At 41.8% G+C, this 22143-nt stretch overlaps 1 protein-coding gene across 1 annotated transcript in view; it reads right to left on the bottom strand.

Annotated features, from left to right (window-relative positions):
* EXTL3 (exostosin like glycosyltransferase 3) overlaps window positions 1–22143 on the bottom strand; it is a 126042-nt gene that overhangs the window by 103066 nt on the left and 833 nt on the right. The gene's annotated exons all lie outside the window — the stretch shown is intronic.

The following is a 22143-nucleotide window of genomic DNA, read 5'->3' as shown; positions in this document are numbered from 1 at the left end:
TGTACATAGTAGAAAGAGAAATATGATGCCTGGGTCCTTTTCTGCCAAATACCTATTGAAGAGAGAAGGACTTTTAGTACCAAAAGATAAGATTAATGAAGCCAAGACTAGGAAAATGACAAGACGAGAGCACGGGTTTTGGAACCAGACAGCTCTGGTTTGAATCCAGCCCTGTCACTTACTCTCTGCATGACCATGGCAAGTTATCCAATCCCTCTGAGGCTGAGTTTCTTATAAAACAGGCATAATAGTATTTATCTTGCAGACGTATTGTGAAGATTAAATCAGGTGACAGATTGTTAAATGCCAAGATGCTAAGGGACTTCAATATATGCTGCTAATATTAGAGGACTCGTGCTAACCTTACAAAGGTCAATATACAAATGCAAGTGGAGTGCAGAGGGCCAGGAAGCTAAATCTGCATCCCTCTTCCAACCTTGCTTTGGCTCCCAAAGATATGCCATTTTTTTCCTCTAAGCCTGAAAGAACTGATTAAATAACTGTTCTGTTTTCCTTATTAAGCACTGTTTTGATGCAGACCATTATCTAAAGGAAAAGGTATGGAGTCATTCTTCCTTGGGACGGAGTACAGCCAGACTCTGTATTTAAAGAGACAGAAAATTTGAGAATGTTAATTCTCAAATTTTTTAGTAAAATTTTAGTAAAATTTGAGTAACTTATCTCCCCGGAATATTGTTGAACTTGATGGGGGGGGAGGGGTATGTGGCATGTGCCAGTAAATTTGAATGTTTGAAGGATTATGACTAAATTAGGGTCCAAAAGAAGACAGGAATTCAGTAAGTCAAACACTTAAAGTATTTTGCCCTGAATTGTTATATGATATAGACTGTAATGTGAATATGATGATAGAAGATGGAATTAGAAAAGATATTGCCATTTTGAACATGGATTCAACAATAAACTCTTCCTGAATTTTCTTTCTTTCTTTTTTTGAGTCAAATTCAACATAGGGTAAACTAATCTCATTGTGACCTACTAAGCATGATGAGGTCAACAAAATCTCTGGAGAATCTGTAACCCAGACATTTCTATCTTTTTTTTTCCTTATTCAAAGATCCTAAAAGATCATGACTAGGGAAACCAATTCTGATACTAAAAATAAATATTATGTTGCTTTCTCCATTTATAGGTAAAATTTATAAGACTCTACATCTCAAGCCTCTTATCTGTATTCCACAGATATGCTGCTATCTTCCTACTATCAGCAAACAACCAACATAAATGTGATAAGTGAAAAATATATATTACATTGCTGAAAGAAATTAAAGAAAGTCTAAATAAATGAAAAGACATCCCATGTTCACAGATTGAAAGAGTTAATGTTGTTAAGATGACAATACTACCCACACTGACATACAGAGTCAAGGCTATCTCTATGAAAATCCCAAGGTGTTTTATGCAGAAATGAAAACTCCATACTGAAGTTCATATGGTGTTTCAAGGGACCCAGAATAGCCAAAATAATCTTGCAAAAGAAGGACAAAGTTGGAGGACTCACGCTGCCTGATTTCAAAACTTATTAAAAAGCTACAGTAATCAAAACTGTGGTACTGGCATAAGAACAGACATATAGAGCAATGGAATAAAATTTACAGTTCATAAATAAACCTCCACATCTATGGTCAATTGATTTTGACAAGGGTGTCAAGACCAATCAATAGGGAAACAACAATCTCTTCAATAAATGGTACTAGGAAAATGAAATATCCACATGCAAAAGAATGAAGTCGACCCTTGTCTTATACCATATACAAAAATTAACTCAAAATGAACCAAAGACCTAAACTTAGAGCTAATACTATAAAATTCTTAGAAGAAAATCTAAGGACAAATGTGCATAGCCTTGGATTTGGCAATGGTTTCTTAAACATGACACCAAAAGCACAGACAACACAAGAAAAAATAGATAAAAGGGACTTCATACAAATTAAAAATTTCTGTACACCAAAGGACACTATCAAGAGAGTGAAAAGACAACACACAAAATGGGAGAAAATATTTGCAAATCATATATACAATAAGAGTCTGAAATACAGAATACATAAAGAACTCCTAAAGCTCAACAACACAAAAACAAACAACGTGATTTTAAAATGGGCAAAGGGGGGAATGAAAGGGGAGGGAGGAATAAGTAGGTGGAGCACAGAAGATTTCTAGGGCAGTGAACTATTCTATGTACTACTATAATTGTGGATACGTGTCATTATACATTTGTCAAAACCCACAGAGTGTATACAAGAATGAACCCTAATGTAAACTATAGACTTTGGGTGATAATGATTTGTCAATAAAGGTTTATCAACTATAATACATGTACCTCTCTGGTGTGGGTTGTTAACTGTGAGAGAGGTTGCGCATGGGGGGGGGGGGCGTTATATGGAAATTCTCTGTACTTTCCACTCAATTTTGCTGTAAACTTAAAACTGCTCTAAAAGCAGGGGCAAGGAGGAGAGGAGCAAAGGACTTGAATAGACATTTCTCTAAAGATGATAAATAAGCACATGAAAAGATGCTCAACATCATTAATTATTAGGGAACTGCAAAGCAAACCACAGTGAGATACCACTTCACACCCACTAGGATGGCTATAATAAAAAATATAGAAATAACAGGTGTTGGAGAGGACGTAGAGAAACTGGAACCCTCAGACATTGCTGGTGGGGATAGAAAGTGGTGCATCCGCTGTGAAAAACAGCTTGGCAATTCCTCAAGAAGTTAAACATAGAATTACCACATAACCCAGCAATTCTACTCCTATATAAATACCCAAGAGAAATGAAAACAAGAATTATACAAATACTTGTACACCTATGTTTATTGTAGCATCATTCACAATAGTCAAAAGGGGGAAAGAGCCCAAATGTCCAACATGAGATGAATGGATAAACAAAATGGGGAGTAGCCATATAATGGAATATGATTCATCCTTAAAAAGGAATGGAGTTCGGATACAGGCTACAACATGAATGAACCTTGAAAACACCATACTAAGTGAAACAAGCCAGACACAAAAGGACAACATTGTATGATTATACTTTTATGAGAAACCTAAAGAAGGCAAATTCACACAGACAGAAAGTAGAATGGTAGTTGCCAGGGGCTGGTGGAAGGGGGGAATAGGAAATTATTGCTTAATGATTACAGAGTTTTGCCATAATGATGATGCATGCACAACATTATGTATTTAGTGCTGAGTCACACACTTAAAACGGTTAAGATGGCAAATTTCGTTATATATATTTTTCCACAATTACGTTTAAAAAGAAAAATGTAACCTGTGCTAACTGACCTGTGAACATAGGAATTAGACGCTGTTGTGAAAGTTTACCAGGAGGGATACTGTTACAGTGTTTAAGCAAACAGAAGCATGGTGGTCTAGATGAAGCCCAGGAAAGATCAAGATCAAGTATTGATTAGTGTTTTTAAAGTACTAGATAAGCTGATTCTAAAATCCATATGGAAGAACTAAGAATAACAAAAAATAATTTTGAAAAAAGAAAAACAAGGGAGGCCACCTCTCCCTATGAGACATCAAGACGTACATGAAAAGTTATAGTATTTAGACAGTGTGATATTAGCCCAGGAATAGATAACTAGATCGACCAAAGAAGCCCCAAGCAAATCCCTGACTCTATGGAAACTTGGTATCAGACAGACATAACCAACCAGTGGAGAAAGAAAACACTATACAGTAAAGGGGCTGGACCAGTTGATTATCTATGTGGAAGGAAAAGAAAAATGGATCCCTACCTTACAGCAATGACAGAATTAATTCTAGATGGATCCCATGCTTAATGTGAAAATCAAATTTTTAGAAAATTTTAGAAAGGATAGAGGAAAATATACACATGATTTTGAAGTCGGGAAATTTTTTTTTAAATAAGACTCAAAAGCACAAATAATAAAAATTGCAAAAGAGTTGACTACATCAAAATTAAACTTGTCTGTACATCAAAATATGCCATAAACAAAGTAAAAGACAAGCAAGGGACTTGGAGAAGACCTCTGCATGGTAAGTGACTGGTAAAGGTTAAGTAAACAGAATACACAATGAACTACTCCAACCAGTGAGAAAAATGACAACACAACAGACGCAAAAGCAAAGAATGTGAACAGACAATTCAACAAAGAGGAAACACAAATGGCCAATAAACACATGAAAAGATGCTCAATCTCGATAGTAATCAGGAAAATACAAACAACTGTGAGACACCACTTCACATTCATCAGATTAGCAATAAATTTTAAAAGTCAGACCAGCACGACTAAGGCCGTGGAGAAGAAGCTGTTATACACAACATCAACTGGTACAACCATCCTGGAGAGAAATGTGGCCATGTCAGTGCGCAATCACGACGGCCAGCGACATCCCAGAGACACTCCTGCACACGTGTACAAGGACACGGGTACAAGAATGTGCCTCAGAGCACCGTGTGTAAGGGTGCTTATCCAAGCACTTACAGGCAGCAAGTGACAGGATGAAAGCACGCATTGTAATGATAATTCAGGACAGTGGTGGCCTCTGGAAGGGAGGGAGGGAGGGGAGTGAAACTGGGAAGAGGTACACAGGGGAGTTTCAGCTACATCTGTATTTTTTATTTAAAAAAAGGAACTGGAGCAGAAAGGCAAAATGTTAATATTTGGCAAAACTAAATTGTGAGTACATGATATTCTTTACGCTTTTCTGAATACTTGAAATACTTCATAACAATACTTTCTTAAACTCTAGCAGTATTATTCAGCATGACTTTGGAGGACATGAACATTCCAGGTCACTGGGCAATTGCAGGACAGCAAAGGAAGAGGGATCTTTAGAGGTGGAGCAGCGGTATGTTTCCTAAAGACTCTGAGCCAGAAGATGAAGACGATGCAACACCAAGAGACACAGGAGGCACCTATTCTGTTGCCTTCACCTTAGCCTGGTAGGATGACCAGCATCAAGGCCATGCCACTGGGAGTCTCCCCGTCCCCAGCTACGCTCCTCTCTTAAGGCTGCACCTCGGCTCCTCCCTCTAACTGAGACCTCTTTCCTAAACACGGATGGGAGTCAGCTGCAATTTCTAATTGATTGAAAAAAACACTCTAAGCAGAGCTGTCATATATTCCTTCTCTGATCATTTCCTGCAGAGATAATGAAGTATTTTAATACAAATGAAGAAAACTCAAGTTTCTTTCTCTCACAGCTCCTACTGCAGAGCAAAAAGTGTTGGCAAGGATGTCAAGAAAGAACTGTAAGCATAGATGATCTTATTTGCAAAGCAGAAATAGAGACACAGATATTGAGAACAAATGAATGGATACCAAGGGGGAAAGTGGGGCAGGGGGTGGGAGGAATTGGGAGATTGGCACATATACACATATACACTATGATACTATGTATAAAATAGACAACTAATCAGAACCTACTGTATAGCACAGGGAACTCTACTTAATGCACGGCAGTGACCTAAATGGGAAGGAAATCCAAAAACGAGGGGATGTATGTATACGTATAGCTGATTCATTTTGCTGTACAGTAGAAACTAACTATACTACAATAAAAATTTAAAAAAAAAAGAAAGAAAGAACCGTAAGCAAAAGTGACGATCACCAATGGCTCACCAAGTAAAGGTAGGAAGGTGTGGTGGTGAAGCCAGACAACCTGGTCTAAATACCAGCCCCTCCACTCACTTGCCAGTTGTATGTACATAACCTTTCAAAGGCTCAGTTTCCACACTCTCAAGTAACAATAAAAATCCCTACCTTACAGGGTTAATGAGAAAATAAGATTATATATGAAAATCGTTTGCACAGTGGCTGGCACATAATACACTAACAGTAATAATAGTGTATTATTATCAGTAACCATGGATTGGACTACATTGAATTAATCTTTGAGTCTGCTGAAATGTAAGCTCCATGAAAACAGGCAAATCTGTTTTGTTCACTGATGCAACCCAGGCACCTGAAACATTGTCTGACCTGTACTAAACAATAAATGTTGAATGAACGTGAATCCCAGCATTTGGCACACATGAGAGCTTACTATGTGCTGGGTGTTACACATTTTGTATCTCATTTAATCCTTACAACAACAACGTATTATACTAGTCATTTTATAAAGGAGGAAACTGAGGCCCAGAGAAATTAACTTCCTTCCCCAAGCTCACAGAGTTAAATGGGAGAGCCGGGATTTGAATCCTAGTTGCCATTTTTCAGTTATTTGTTGAATTAATGAATAAGTAATGGTTCAGAATCACTTGACAATCTAGTAAATGTTCACAGTAGTTAGGGTGAGAGTGATGGGTTACCCTGGGTGGCCAGGTGAATTATTACTTATTACATAATCAATGAATTACTGTTAAGTTAGTACTTATTATGTGTTATCATGGCTTTGTGGCAGAGACTGGCCATGTTCCAGGCCAGGGGTGGAACCCACTGGTGTTTTCAATCCCTCTGCTGGGGTAGTAACGAGGAAGGAGTTCTCCCCATTTTACAGAGAGGGTTACTGGACAAAAAGACGAAAAGTAAATGTCCCAAGGTGATAAAGAGAATTAGTAAACTAGAAATAAAATCCAGTCACCTCCTCCCCTCTCACAAAACTCCAGCTTAAGAGAACTACTGATTTGGAATCCACTGCAGCTAGGAAGAAAAGTGGTATTAAGGCAGGAAAGTAGAGGAGATGTTTTCCTTTTCCTAAGACCTCAACTATTAACATATTTATTTACAATCAATTACTTCTGAAGAAAAAAGTCATATCCAACAATGACCTTAATAGGAACTATTTTGTTGGGAGTAGCTTTTAATTTAAAAATAACTTTACAGAAGTTTTTTGTAAACAAGTTTAAAGCATAAATGAGAAAAAAATTATTTCACTACCATCATATAATCTTTACGTATATCCTCCTAGTCATTTTTGCACATCTGTCTTTTACAAAAATGGGATGTACATTTTATAGCTTGTTTTTCAATCAATTAATAAATTATAACTATCTTTATATGTCACTAAATGCATTTTTAAAAATAATGGAACTCCACTGTATTTAAATGTTAAGTCCTTGAAAATTGAAGGTTGAAAATTCAAGTTGTTCCTTAATTCTCCCCCATTATAAACAAGGTTGAGATGAACATGGTAGAGTTAAATCTTTTTTGCATGTGTTTAATTATTTCCATAGCATAGGCTTCTAGAAGTAGACCTGCTGGGTCAAAGGGTGGCATTTGGAATTTTTAAATTTAAGCACAAACATCTGTTTTAAATATATTTTTAACTTGTCTTTCGCTTCCTTTTTAGTTTCTTTTTTAGTATCAAATACATGGCAAGCCCCCGGAGGTTGGCAGATGCTCTCCTTATATTCCCTTTCTCTCTCTCCTTTTCAGAAGGAACAATGTCCGTGAGTTAGGAAGAATGAAGGAGTAAAGATGAAAACAAAATAATAATGTTGACCCAGAGTGAGAAAGACTAGTTGGCTAGGGAAATAAAACCCCATCATCGGAGGCATATGCAGAGTTAGGCCCCATGGTAAAATCTACAGGAAATGAAATACGTAGGTACACTCCTAGCCCTTGAGAAGTTTAAATGCAATTCAAAAGCAAAATTATAACCACATGAAAGATTCAGCTGCATATAACATGTCCACCTACAAAAGGCAGAAGAGTAGGCAATTCAGTTAACTGAAATAATCCGTTTAAAGCAGGAACCATAATGAAAAGATACACTGAACGTTTTATTTAAAATGAACACTTGAAGACATTTATGCACAGAATAGGTCAATTAATTGAAGTTTCATAATGCTTTGGTCGACAGGTTCCATTTTTGGTTTCCTTAATTTAAAAATTTTTTTGAATAAATTAAAAATTTTAATATAAAAACTCCTTTTTTTTTTACTTTTTAAAAAAAATTTTACTTATTTTTGGCTGTGTTTGGTCTTCGTTGCTGCGCGCAGGCTTTCTCTAGTTGCAGAGAGCGTGGGCTTCTCTTTGTTGCGGTGTGCAGGCGCTAGGTGTGCAGACTTCAGTAGTTGTGACTTGCGGGCTCAGTAGTTGTGACTTGCGGGCTCTACAGTGCAGGCTCAGTAGTTGTGGCGCATGGGCTTAGTTGCTCTGTGGCATGTGGGATCTTCCCGGACCAGGGATTGAACCTCTGTCCCCTGCATTGGCAGGCAGATTCTTAACCACTGAGCCATGAGGGAAGTCCCTAAAAACTATTTTCTATTAACTAAAAATTTTCCCCAATATTTGTTTTCTCACTCATATCCAATTCTATTATAATTCTTTTTAGAAAGTTACTCCTACCAGTCTTTTCCAAACTTCACCTTGTTTTTATAGAAGCAGTTCTCTTTTCAAGCTCCTATTTCATACTGGGCATCAGTCAGTAAGTCTCACAGAGGGAAGAGAGAAGAGTAGTTCATACAAAGAGTTAAACACAAGTCTGTTACTTCTTTTATACAACATGAGTGTTCCTCAGATCAAATCCAGATGGCATCTACTCGGTAATTACCCTTCCAAGGAGAAACGGTGGAACAAGGGAATCAAATGTGTAACTTCTGGTTCTTCGTGGGCCAATGGCATAGAGGACAGACTCTACAGGACTTAGGCATCTATAGACCAGGGAGATTTGCATCCTGAAAAACTGTCAGAATCCACCGAGATGTACAAGATCGGCAAGTACATCTTAAGAAAGGAAACATGTGAGGCTATCGGCGATAAGCTTCCTTTGAATTAAAATAAAAATCGCACTACAGGGACTTCCCTGGTGGCGCAGTGGTTAAGAGTCCGCCTGCCAGTACAGGGGACACGGGTTCAAGCCCTGGTCCGGGAAGATCCCACATGCCGCGGAGCAAATAAGCCCATGCACCACAATTACTGAGCTGGCGCTCTAGAACCCGAGAGCCACAACTACTGAGCCCGCATGCTGCAACTCCTGAAGCCCGCGTGCCTAGAGCCCGTGCCCTGCAACAAAGGAAGCCACCGCAATGAGAGAAGCCCGCGCACCACAATGAAAGGTAGCCCCCGCTCACCGCAACTAGAGAAAGCCCGCGCACAGTAACGGAGACCCAACGCAGCCGAAAATCAATAAATTTTTTAAAAAGGCAAAATGTTATAAAATAAAAATCGCACTGCACTAATCTGTTAGAAGTGCTGCTATCATGGTGAAGAGGAGGCTGCGCTGCACTAAAAGTCAGGAGCTCTGAGCTCCAGTCCAATTAGACCACCGTGAATAGCTCCGTGGTTTGTGTAAATTACTAAGTCCCTCTGAGCGCCCTCTTCCTTACCTGTCAAGTGAAGTGAATTAGTGCCCGATAATTACTAAGATCCTCTTTAATTCTATAACTCTACTATTTTTAAAAGGGGACCAATAAGCATATAAAAAAGAAAAGCAGTAGACATTACAGACTTTCCAGTAGCTTAGCGAATCAATCTAGATTCTAAAATCACCTACTACAATCACATCTCATTTTATTTTACAATTTAACAAATATTTATCAAGTGTCTACTCTGTGATGCTGGGGATATTTCAGAAAACAAGGGAAATATCTGCCTTCGTGGACCTTATAGTCTGCTGAGGGATACAGACGATTTAACGAGCAATGACAATAAAATGCGGTAATTGCTAAGGTGGAAAAAGAATATTCTTGTAGGAAGAGTGTGTACATAATGCAGTATGGAAGGATTTTCTCTGCCAAGAGTTTTTCTTTTCTTCTCTTTTTTTTTTTTTGGCCACACCTTGCGGCTTGCGGGATCTTAGTTCCCTGACCAGGGATCGAACCTGTGCCCCCTGCAGTGGAAGCACGGAGTCCTAACCACTGGACCACCAGGGAATTCCTGGAAGGATTTTCTCAATACAGTTATATCTAATGTGAGACCTGAATGGATAAGAAGAGGCTCATTAGGTGGGGGGCCAGGAGGAAAATGGTCCAGATGGAAGAAGCACTGCATGAAAAAGGCAGAGCTAGGAGGGAGCTGACTAGTCTGGCATGCATCTGTGGCTGAACTGCCTGGAATAAGGGATGATGTGAAAAGAGAAGTAGGCAGGAACTGTATCATACAAGGCCTTCCGGAACGTAACAAGGAGTTTTGTCTTGAACTTCCTATCCATTGGGGGGCCATCACGTAACATTTTCGAAAGATTACCCTGGTTGTGATGTGGAGAACAGGTTGGAGGGCAGCAAGACCCAAGGAAGAAAATCACTGGGGGCTGCTGCAGGAATCGAGACAAAAGATGGTACCCTGAATTAAAACACTGGCAACGGGGATGCAGAGATACTTAGAAGACGGGACAGGACTTGGTGATTAAGATGTGTGGGAACAGAAGTCAAAAATGATTCCTAGACTTCCAGCTTCAGAAACTGGGTAGAAAATCTTCCATTGTGTTTCCTAAGAGGATTGGCTAGAAGCCTGGAGTTGCTGGCAGAAGTCTTGCCATCATTTAGAAAGAGGCCACCTTAGAATGGCGCCAACACAATGGAAAACAAAGCTAAGAGACAGAGAGGGTGAAGCTGTTTCTGACGTCCTTATGTTACATCTCTGGACCAGCTATCCCAGATCTACTACTGGACTTTGCAGGCATATGAATCAAAGAATTTCCCTTGTTGTGGTTTTTGGTGGTGGTGGTGTTTCGGTTGGTTTTTAGTTTAATTTGTTTTTTCTTTTTTATTTATTTAATTTTGGCTGCATTGGGTCTTCGTTGCTGTGCGTGGGCTTTCCCAAGTCGCGTTGCACGGGCTTCTCATTGCAGTGGCTTCTCTTGTTGCGGAGCACGGGCTCTAGGCGCACGGGCTTCAGTAGTTGTGGCTTGCAGGCTCAGTAGTTGTGGTGCATGGGTTTAGTTCCACAGTATGTGGGATCTTCCCGGACCAAGGCTTGAACCCGTGTCCCCTGCATTGGCAGGCGGATTCTTAACCACTGCACCACCAGGGAAGTCCTGTTTAGTTCAATGTGAATTGGGGTCTGTCGCTTGGAACCAAAAGAATCCTGGGAAGAGAGTGGGAGTGGAGAGACCAGGGTAGAACCACCACTGAAGAAGCGACACAGGAAGATGAGCCCAATGAGAAAGACAGAGGAAAGGAGGAGCCCAGGAAACTGCAGTGCCAGCAGAAGGGTTTTCAGAGATGCATGTGGTCGGTAAAGCCAAATGCTCTAGAGAGATACGGCAGACAAGGACCAAGATGTATGCGTTGGGTTTAGCCACAAGGCAGTAGTTGGTGGCCTTGGTGAGGACAGTGTCAGTCGAGGGGTGGTGGTACAAGCCAGACTGAAATGAGGTGAGGAAATAGAACAGAAACAATTCTAAGGCACTGAGTTTGAAGGGAAGGGCTGTGGAGGGAGATGCTTTCAGATGGATGAGGAGGGAGAATGTGTAAAGGCTAACGAGGAGGATACAGGAGAGGGGACAGTCAGCTGGGGGAGTCCCTGAGGAGGAAGAAGGTCCAGAGCACAGGACAAAGCACAGACTTAAAGGTCGGCCCCAATTCAAGGGAAGGACACCTCTTCACTGGAAGCCGACAGAGAGAAGGATGCGGGCGGAATTAACTAGGCGTCCTGGCAGTGGCAGCAGGAACTCGATGATGCGACTGTCTGACAACCTCCATCTTCTCCAGAAAGTAGCGGGCGGGGCCGTTTGCTGAGGATGAGGTGAACAGAGGTGGAGGGGGCGGGGTTGGGGTGGAAGGGGCGGGGTTGGGGGGTGGAAGGCTTAAAGAGAATGGAAGCCATCTGAAACTGTGCCGTGGTGAATAGGAGAGAGACTAGGAAAACACAGAATTGACTGGAAGCTAAGAGGGCCCACTGGATGACAGAAACCATTCCATAGTTTCCCCCAAATCTGGTACGTTGAGGAAAGGATGGAATCTGAAAGTAAATGTTTGATCACAATGAGGCAACTGATTTATAAATTATCTCTTTCATAAATTAAAAAATGTTAGTGTGTACTGGGATCGTCTTCATGACTGATCTAAAAGAGGAACTTTTACGTTTGCTGACAGGACACTCAGCTTTTCTGCATAGTCAACTGCCAACCTGATGGAGATAAACCACAGGAAGATCCCACAAAATGATGTGACAGAATCCAGAGTGGCGGATAAGATCCAGAAGGCTGGAACGGGAAAACGAATCTGGGTCTAAACACAAAACCAAACTCAAATTGTGCTCGTAAAATAAAGGTCTTGGGATCTCAGTGACCACCCAATTAAGAGATCAAAGTTACCAAAACAATGCTTTTTTAAAACAATATTTTTTGTTTTTTAATATTTATTTATTTATTTTGGCTGTGTTGGGTCTTAGTTGCGGCACACAGAATCTTCACTGAGGCATGTTTAGTTGCGGCATGTGGGATCCTTAGTTGCAGCATGTGGACTCCTTAGTTGCAGCATGCATGTGGGATCTAGTTCCTCAACCAGGGATCAAACCCAGGACCCCCGCATTGGGAGTGCAGAGTCTACCCACTGGACCACCTGGGAAGTCCCCAGAACAATGCTCTTAAGAGCAGATACAACCCTTGGGTTGAACAAATACCAAATACCAAGAGGCCACTAGATAAGGTCCTTTCCAGTATCAAGACTGAAGTTTCAGTTAAGAGTGATAAGAGCTCATGTGAGATAACTGTATTTGAAGACCTCATCTACTGATCACATTAGTCATCCATGTTTTCAACTTCTATCCTTATATTTAGTTTCATCCTCAACAAAGTTTTTGGACCATACTGTCGCAACCCCTCCTGAAATGTCTTTTCCAAATTACGATGTAGTCTTGTGATACCTATCTTCAGAGAGGTATGATGTAAACACTCTGAAGAGCATTTTCTTTTTGTCTTTCATAGTTGAGGGCATTTACTACTGAATTATTCAATATTCTTCATAAAGAAAAAGCAAACAGAAACAAACAAAAAAAAAACCCAGGTGGGAACTTTCCTATCCAAGGCCTTCATTGCCTGGGTTTTCATTTATCTGCCCCACTTCTTTTTTTTTTTTTCTCCTGCGGTACGCGGGCCTCTCACCATTGCAGCCTCTCCCGTTGCGGAGCACAGGCTCCGGACGCGCGGGCTCAGCGGCCATGGCTCACGGGCCCAGCCGCTCTGTGGCATGTGGGATCTTCCCAGACCGGGGCACGAACCCGTGTCCCCTGCATCGGCAGGCGGACTCTCAACCACTGTGCCACCAGGGAAGCCCTATCTGCCTCACTTCTGACTTATCATTTCCAGGTTCTTAAGCTGGAAAGTTCATTCCTCCTGGCCCTTCAGAGTACTCTGATTCTCTCCTCAGCCTTCACACATCTAGGTTACCACGTGCCAGAAGCAAGGTGACGAGCTAAGATTACAACTTCATCCCTAACCTTGAAGGATTCACAGACTCAGTAAATGATGCCAATACAGAGTGACAGGAGCTGAGACAGGAGGCAGAGGGGGTGGAAAGGCGAACGTGATCATCTCCTCCAGAATGGGCAGAAAGGGTTAGGAGGGCCTCCTGCACGAGGCGACACTTCAGCAGAGTCTTGAAGGATGACGATTTCTCTGGGCAGCGAAGGTGAGGAAGAGTGGGAAGCAGAGGGAACAGCAGAGTATAAAAACCCACGAGGGGCTTCCCTGGTGGCTCAGTGGTTAAGAATCCGCCTGCCAATGCAGGGGACACAGGTTCAAGCCCTGGTCCTGGAAGATCCCACATGCTGCGGAGCAACTAAGCCCATGTGCCACAACTACTGAGCCTGCACTCTAGAGCCCGTGCTCCACAACTACTGAGCCAGTGCACCACAACTACTGAAACCTGCCACCATAGAGCCCATGCACCACAACTACTGAGCCCATGTGCTCTAGGGCCCACATGCCACAACTACTGAGCCCACACACCTAGAGCCCGTGCTCTGCCACAAGAGAAGACTCCACAATGAGAAGCCTGCGCACCGCAGCAAAGAGCAGCCCCCGCTCACTGCAACAAGAGAAAGCTCGCGTGCAGTGACAAAGACCCAATGCAGCCAAAAATAAATAAATTAAAATTAAAAAAAAAAAAAAAACTCTTGAGACATGGAACAGGCTTACTTCTGGGGGGGCTGTAGGTTGCATAGCACAAGTAGAGCACAGGGTGTAGGGAGAGGTCGGAAGATGAGTCTAAGCAAGTGAGAAGGGACCAGACCAGACACTGCCTCGCTCAAGAGCAGTTAAGAAGTTTGACCTTTATCCTGGCTCAGGTGTGAACCAATCACTTTTTTCCTTGGCTTAGCCTAGATAAGATTAGAATTGTTGAAAGCAAATTTTCGCTAAAGCACAAAAGGAAGAGCAAACAAATACAAAACAAAAAGCAAAGAGTAAAAAGCATAAAAAATGAACGGCTCACAGGTCCCAGATCTCTTAGCTGCTTCACAAAGTTCTAGCTCCAGATGAGAACTTGTACACAGATGGCTCAGCCCAAGCCCTCTTTCTCTCCTCTACCCATCCATGTTGGCACTGAACAGCTTACCACTTGCTTTGTCCCTGGTGCAAACGTGAGGCCGATGGGGTGTCAAGATCAGCACAGGCCTTATTCAATTCTTGCTTCAAAGCTTAAACGCCTGTTGGACCACTTAGCTCTGGTTTCCTGCCAAGGGATCCTCTACCCCATGAGAACAATGCAAATGACCGAGCTCAACTGAGGGTTAGAGGTTTTCCTACTCAGGTGTCCAATTTAGCCCACTTCTCCAGGTTCTTCTAATGACTCATCCTTAGGTAACTTCCTGAAAGTGACTGTCCGGAATCCCACCACTACAGCAATCTTTTTTTTTTTAAATAAATTTATTTTATTTATTTGTTGTTGGCTGCTTTGGTTCTTAGTTGTTGTGTGCGGGCTTTCTCTAGTTGTGGCGAGCGGGGGCTACTCTTCGTTGCGGTGCTCAGGCTTATTGCGGTGGCTTCTCTTGTTGCAGAGCATGGGCTCTAGGTGTGCAGGCTCAGTAGTTGTGGTGCACGGGCTTAGTTGCTCCGTGGCATGTGGGATCTTCTCGGACCACTGCTCAGACCTGTGTCCCCTGCGTTGGCAGGCGGATTCTGAACCACTGCGCCACCAGGGAAGCCCCGCTACAACATTCTAACAAAAAATACTTCACACGTTCAGTTTTGCCTCCAGATGGTTTCCACCAAAAGTAAAACCCACTCATCTGCATGATGTCTTCAGAGCTGACCTATAAAACGTTACCGAAGATGCTGTCCACAGCTTCAAAACTGTATTCAACAGAGCCCGTGTGGTAAATCCTCCCCTGCGTTTAGTTCCAGGAAAAAAACTGTCTCCTCTAGAGCTGAATTTGTATACTTTATCTTGCCAGAGTAAGAAAATGATGTAACCCAACCTGTTTCCTTTTATACCATGGCTTCCAAGAAACTTAAAACCAAATCCCACGCCAAAATGTCTCATCTCAGATGCCTAGTAGGACCTACTTCCACTTCACTGCTATGACCATTTTTGTTTTATATTTTGAAAATAGCTAGAATAGACTGTGCGTCTCTTATACACCAAGCACCCTGCTTCTCCCGATGTGCCCTTCCTCCTCACGTCATTTCAAATCTAGTGCTTGTTTTACTAAACTACCCCAGTGCCTTATTTTTAAAGTTATGCTTTACCTCGTATCCTATACTTCATATCTCCTAGAAGCAGACAGGTCCAAATATTGTGGATTTTTTTAAAAGACTCTATTCACGGGGCTTCCCTGGTGGCGCAGTGGTTGGGAGTCCGCCTGCCGATGCAGGGGACACGGGTTCGTGCCCCGGTCCGGGAAGATCCCACATGCCGCGGAGCGGCTGGGCCCGTGAGCCATGGCCGCTGAGCCTGCGCAAAAAAAAAAAAAAAAGACTCTATTCACATTTATGCACATAGTTGTGAACAGCCAACCAGGCTTTATCCTTAGAGGCACAGATGGGGAAGTCGTTCCATAAAAGTTGGGCTTTTTCCAGATTGCACTGTCTTCCACATCACTCTCTTTTTTTGTACCACTGCTTGTCTCCATGTATTGCTCTTTTTGTCTGCCTTTTGGGGTTTCTGCTGTGGCTATCACCCTGATCCTCCATGCAGGCGTTAAGACTCCAGGCAGTACCATACTATATAAAGAAGACCCTAAAGACTCCATACAAAAACTACCAGATCTAATAAATGAATTCAGCAAAGTAGCAGGATACGAGGTTAACATTCAGAAATCGGTTGCGTTTCTTTACACTAACAACGAAATATCAAAAAGGGAATGTAAAAAAACAATACCTTTTAAAATCACACCAAAAAAAAAATACCTAGGAATAAACCTGACCAAGGAGGTTAAAGACATATATGCTGAGAACTATAAAACATTAATAAAGGAAATTAAAGAGGATTCTGAGAAATGGAAAGAAATACCATGTTCTTGGGTTGGAAGAATATTGGTAAAATGGCAATACTACCCAAAGCAATCTACAGATTCAATGTGACCCCTATCAAATTACCCATGACGTTTTTCACAGAATTAGAACAAATAATCCAAAAACTTATATGGAACCATAAAAGACCCAGAATTGCCAAAGCTATCCTGAGGGAAAAAAACAAAGCAGGAGGCATAGCTCTCCCAGACTTCAGACAAGTGACAGTAATCAAAAGTGTGGTGTTAGTACAAAAACAGACACATGGATCAATGGAACAGAATAGAGAGCCCAGAAATAAACCCACACACCTACAGTCAATTAATCTTCGACAAAGAAGGCAAGAATATAAAATGGGAAAAAGACAGTCTTTTCAGCAAGTGGTGCTGGGAAAGTTTGACAGCTGCATGTAAATCAATGATGTTAGAACACACCCTCACACCATACAAAAAAATAAACTAAAATGGCTTAAAGACTTAAACTTAAGACATGACACCATAAAATTCTTAGAAGACGGGCTTCCCTGGTGGCGCAGTGGTTGAGAGTCCACCTGCTAATGCACGGGACATGGGTTCAATCCCTAGTCCAGAAGGATCCCCCATGCCATGGAGCAACTAAGCCCATGCACCACAACTACTGAACCTGCGCTCTAGAGCCCGCAAGCCACAACTACTGAGCCCAGGTGCCACACTATTGAAGCCTGTGCGCCTAGAGCCTGTGCTCCACAACAAGAGAAGCCACCACAATGAGAAGCCCGCGCACCGCAACAAAGAGTAGCCCCCGCTCGCCACAACTAGAGAAAGCCTGCAAGCAGTAACAAAGACCCAATGCAGCCAAAAATAAACAAATTAAATAAATTTATTTTTTTTAATTAAAAAAAAGATACATGGACCCCAAAGTTCACAGCAGTACTATTCACAATAGCCAAGACATGGAAACAATCTAAATGTCCATAGACAGATGAATGGATAAAGAAGATGTGGTACATATATACCGTGGAATACTACTCAGCCATAAAAAAGAATGAAATAATGCCATTTGCAGCAACATGGATGGACCCAGAGATCATCACACTAAGTGAAGCCAGAAAGAGAAAGACAAATACCATATGATATCACTTATATGTGGAATCTAAAATATGGCACAAATGAACCTATCTATGAAACAGAAACACACTCACAGACATAGAGATCAGACTTGTGGTTGCCAGTGGGGAGGGGGGGCAGGAGAGGGATGGGTTGGGAGTTTGGGGTTAGTAGATGCAAACTATTACATTTAGAATGGATAAACAACAAGGTCCTACTGTATAGCACAGGGAACTATGTCCAATCTCCTGGGATAAACCATAATGGAAAAGAATATGAAAAAAGAATGTACACATGTGTATAACTGAGTCACTTTGCTGTACAGCAGAAATTAGCACAACATTGTAAATCAACTATACTTCAATTTTAAAAAAAAAGACGCCAGGCAGTGCCCACACTTGGTCTATGCCAGGGGTGAGGTACATGAGCTGCACTCAATATTTCTGCACCTGCAGCCCCTGGACACACCTCATGGGACTCCTGTAGCGCTTAGCAGCTTCTTCATTGGAATCCCAACTCTCCTAGGCATTTGGCACCTCCCACTTTACCTCATATCACCTCCCTTCAACCCTACCCGTTCCCCCTATTGATCTTTCCAGGAATCAAGGAAGGTTTATATAACTTAGGACTTTATGTCCAAGGGAAACTGGCAGAGCATCTAGAATAAAGCTGGCAGATGGCTGTAACTAGACAGAAAAGTTGGAAACTGGAGAGGATATTTGGTACAACACAGGCCCTCAAATATTTGGTAATGAATGAATGAACAAATGAATGAATGAATGAACAAAATCCAACTTATCACCAGTTTCCCACCTTGATTACCTAGACAAAGCCAGCAACCAAATACCACGTTTCTTCAGTGATTGGGATCCTATGAATTTGCTGCAGCAAGGCTGATAACACTGGAAAACTTGGTTTCTCTTTCTGCTTAAAAAGCAAGCCAGAGCACACCTCCTTCCGCCCAGAGGGCTTCCTTGTCACTACCAGGTGTGGCGGTCTGGCAGAGGCCATGTTTTTGCTTTGAATTCTCCTTCCGCCTGAACTTGCTCAGTGACCCTGGGTAAGTCACTTGCTCTTTTATTTTTGGAAAAATACACATAAAATTTACCGTTTTAGCCTTTTTAAAATGTATAGTTCAGAGTCATTAAATACATTCACATTGTTGTGCAACCATCACCGCCGTCCATCTCCAGAACTCTTTTCGTCTTTCCAAACTGAAACTCTCTACCCATTAAACAGCAACTTCCCATCCCCCTCCCCACCTGTCCTGGCAACCACCATCCTACTTTCCATCTCTGTGAATCTGACCATAAGTGGAATCATAAAGCATCTGCCCTTTTGTGACTGGCCTATTGCACTGAGCATTATGTCCTCAAAGTTCATCCATGTTGTAGCATGTGTCAGAATTTCCTTCCTTTTAAGGCTGAATAATACTTCACTGTATGTACAGACCACATTTTGTTTATCCATTCTTCTATCAGTGGACACCTGTGTTGTTTCCACCTTTTGACTACTGTGAATAATGCCATGAACACAAGTGTGCAAGTATCTGAGTCCCGGCGTTCACTTTTTTTGGGTGTACACCCAGAAGTGGAATTGCAGGCTCAGGCAGTAATTCTCTGTTTGCTAGTTTGAGGAACTGCCACACTGTTTTGTTCCATGGGACTTTTAAATGCAGAGACAGAACTGCTTAAAGAGCTGGCCACTGCAGTCATATTGTCATGCTGACTCCTGAGAGATGTTTCCCGGGTGTAGATTTGCCCAGAAGGGTTGTCTTGCCTCATTCTCTAGAGAAGCAGGATCCACCTGCTGTTTAGAATAAGTCCTGCTTTAGACACAGGACCTGGGTCTGAGCCTGACCCTGCCTCAGGATCCACTTCTGTAAAGTAGGTCGATAATACTTAATTTTCAGGGTTTTTATAAAGGTCAGGGATCATGTACACAAAGCACCAGGTAAGCACTTAGAAAATGAAGCTGTGAATATCACCCTACTGACTGCAAAGGGTGGTTATGAAAACCAAACCACGTAACGGATGAGACAGCTGGAAAGGGTCATGCTTTCTACAAATGCTAAGCCCTCCTCATTTCCTTCCTAATCTCTGCTATGGTCTCCTAGCAGTTCTTCCTGCCTCCTGGCCTCTTAAGTCTATCCTCCACTCCAGCTTCAGAGTGAGCTTCCTAAAGCAGACAGGATCCTGTCCCTCCTGATAAGGCTTTCAGTCGCTCCCCTCACCCTCACCAGGCCTTCCTGTGTTCAGTCTACTTCTCAGATCTTGCCACTCTACCCCCATGATCTTCTTAATGCTTGTCCCCTCCACCTGGAGCACTCTTCCCCCAGTGTTGGCTAAAAGTGAGTCGTCCTAGAATTACTAATTTCCGACATTTACGGGCCTTTCCTGACTCCACCAGACTAGACTCGAGGCCCACGGCACCAGGAGCAATTATCTATCGCCGTCCCAAGCACACGCTTCATTACAACCATCTGTGGGTTGATTTCCCCAACGCGATCAGCTTCTTAACGTCAAGGGTTAGACGATACATCTTTGCATTTCCGGCCTCAGCACAGTGCTAGGATGTTTACTGAACAAATACATATATATGAATAACAGGGTGGTGCTTTCATTATTGGAAAGTTGGAAAAGTTCACGAGGTTAACTCCTGAGTTCATCAGGATAACTGTTTCTAAAGTCTCATATTACATAACTAGTATTAGAATAATTAGTATCATTATATAATGAAGAGTTTTTTTGAAAAACTGGCACCACAAAGGATGGGAGCCAAAAGGGAAATATTTCAAGGTATTTTCTCTATCCCCTTCTCCCTCTAAAATAAGTGGGATGTTTTTAAATTGAGCTCCTCGGGTCTTCATGGTTCTTCTGAGAGATACTTTTGCTTCCTTGGCATCTGAGAAATAGCCTGAACTCTACGAGCATGGCCCTGATGACACGACCCCTGATAAGAGATCATCCCTGAAGCTATTTTTCACGAGTGGGCTAAAGTAATGAGTCCAGTCTTGCACTTAGTAGGTGCTTGATAAATATCTGCCCAAGAACTGAGTTCCTCATGAGTTGCTTGTTTGTGCTAAATCCTGTGAACTCCAGTCTGTGGCTGGAGGTCAATTTCTTAATTTACCTCCTTCAGAAGCAAGAACAGTGCCAGCTGTTCCAGTTTTGAAGTAATCAAGGCATTGGAAGGTCGTAAAAGCAATGGGACAATTATTTAAATTAACCTAAAGTGCATATACAGTATTTACAGTTGATGTGGGAATCATCTGATCTGCTTATTTTTAGTGAGCCCATGAATTGGTATTTAAGTTTCATTGTATGGGTGTCAGTGTCTTTCCATATGAATCTCTTGAAGCTGAAGCCTTAAATGATGCTTGCAATCTACTGTGCAAGGTTATCTTTTTTTTTTTTTTTGGCTGCGTTGGGTCTTCCCTGCTGTGCATGGGCTTTCCCTAGTTGCGAGCGGGGGCCACTCTCTTCGTTGCGGCGCATAGGCTTCTCATTGTGGTAGCCTCTCTCGTAGCCGAGCACCGGCTCTAGGCGTGCAGGCTTCAGTAGTTGTGGCACATGGGCTCAGTAGTTGTGGCACGTGGGCCTAGCTGCCCTGTGGCATGTGGGATCTTCCTGGACCAGGGCTCGAACCCATGTCCCCTGCATTGGCAGGCGGATTCCCAACCACTGTGCCACCAGGGAAGCCCTGTTCAAGGTTATCTTTTAACATGTCCTTAAATGGCTCCTTTTAAGCTTCAAACAGTGCCCTCTAGTTCTTATGCGTGCTGGTGATTATTAATGACTTTCTAGATTGTGGTTTTATCTTTGGGGTTTATTGCCACTAACTGAGGACCTTACGGTGGGAATCACTGATGAATACTAGCTAAGAAAATTTTTTTTCTTGCTTTTAATCTTTTAAAGATTGTATCATTTTATGCACAAATACACAATGCTTTTAAATGAATATTAACGTTAGATGTAGAAAATACAAATATTTTCCAAATACAAAGTATTATACATAATGAGAAATTCATAATTTCATATTTGATGAAGAACAGACACTCCTGGGGGAAAGTACCCAGAGATGGGCTTAAGGATCATTAAGAATTTCTGCTTAACAAAGATTTAGAATCCTAACAACTCCTAGACTTACCTTCTTTCCTTGGGCATAGGTGAGATGATAACTGTTTGAAAGAATTTTCTTGTTTCTGATTGTTATCTCAAATCAAGAGGCGTGTCTAGCAAAAAAGGAACCTGTGCTCACAGCATTTTACATTTTGAAGGAAAAATAAAGGCAATTTAGTCGTCCAGACTTCTCAGAGGCAGAAATGTTTTAGAACCAAGCTTCCCTGATTTCCCATCTTCTGCCTCTTGCACTATCAGCTAATTTGTTAATTAGGATCATGTTCACCTGAAGACTATATCGTTTAGATGGTCTTCCTAGTCATAATCTTTAGTACTAAACAACAAATAAAACTGCTTGGATTTCACAAGTAAAAGCAATCAACTGATATTTATTGGGCGAGGGTTTTAAAGAAAAATAAACCTTTAAAACTAAAACTTATTTTACATCAGAGCTAGGGATCAGAGGACTAAAGTGCTTTTCTGAGCCTTTACAAGTGGGCAAAGGTGGATTCACTTTAGAATCGCAAGTTTCAGATGAGGATTATTTCAGATTGGCATTTTTACCAAGGGGAGCTCTGGGGTAACAGGAAGTGAGACC

Source organism: Leucopleurus acutus (assembly GCF_964270905.1).
Source record: "Leucopleurus acutus genome assembly, chromosome: 7".
Classification (NCBI taxonomy): Eukaryota; Metazoa; Chordata; class Mammalia; order Artiodactyla; family Delphinidae; genus Leucopleurus; species Leucopleurus acutus.
The sequence above is the reverse complement of the archived record's forward strand: the minus strand, read 5'-3'. Positions and strand labels throughout refer to the sequence as shown.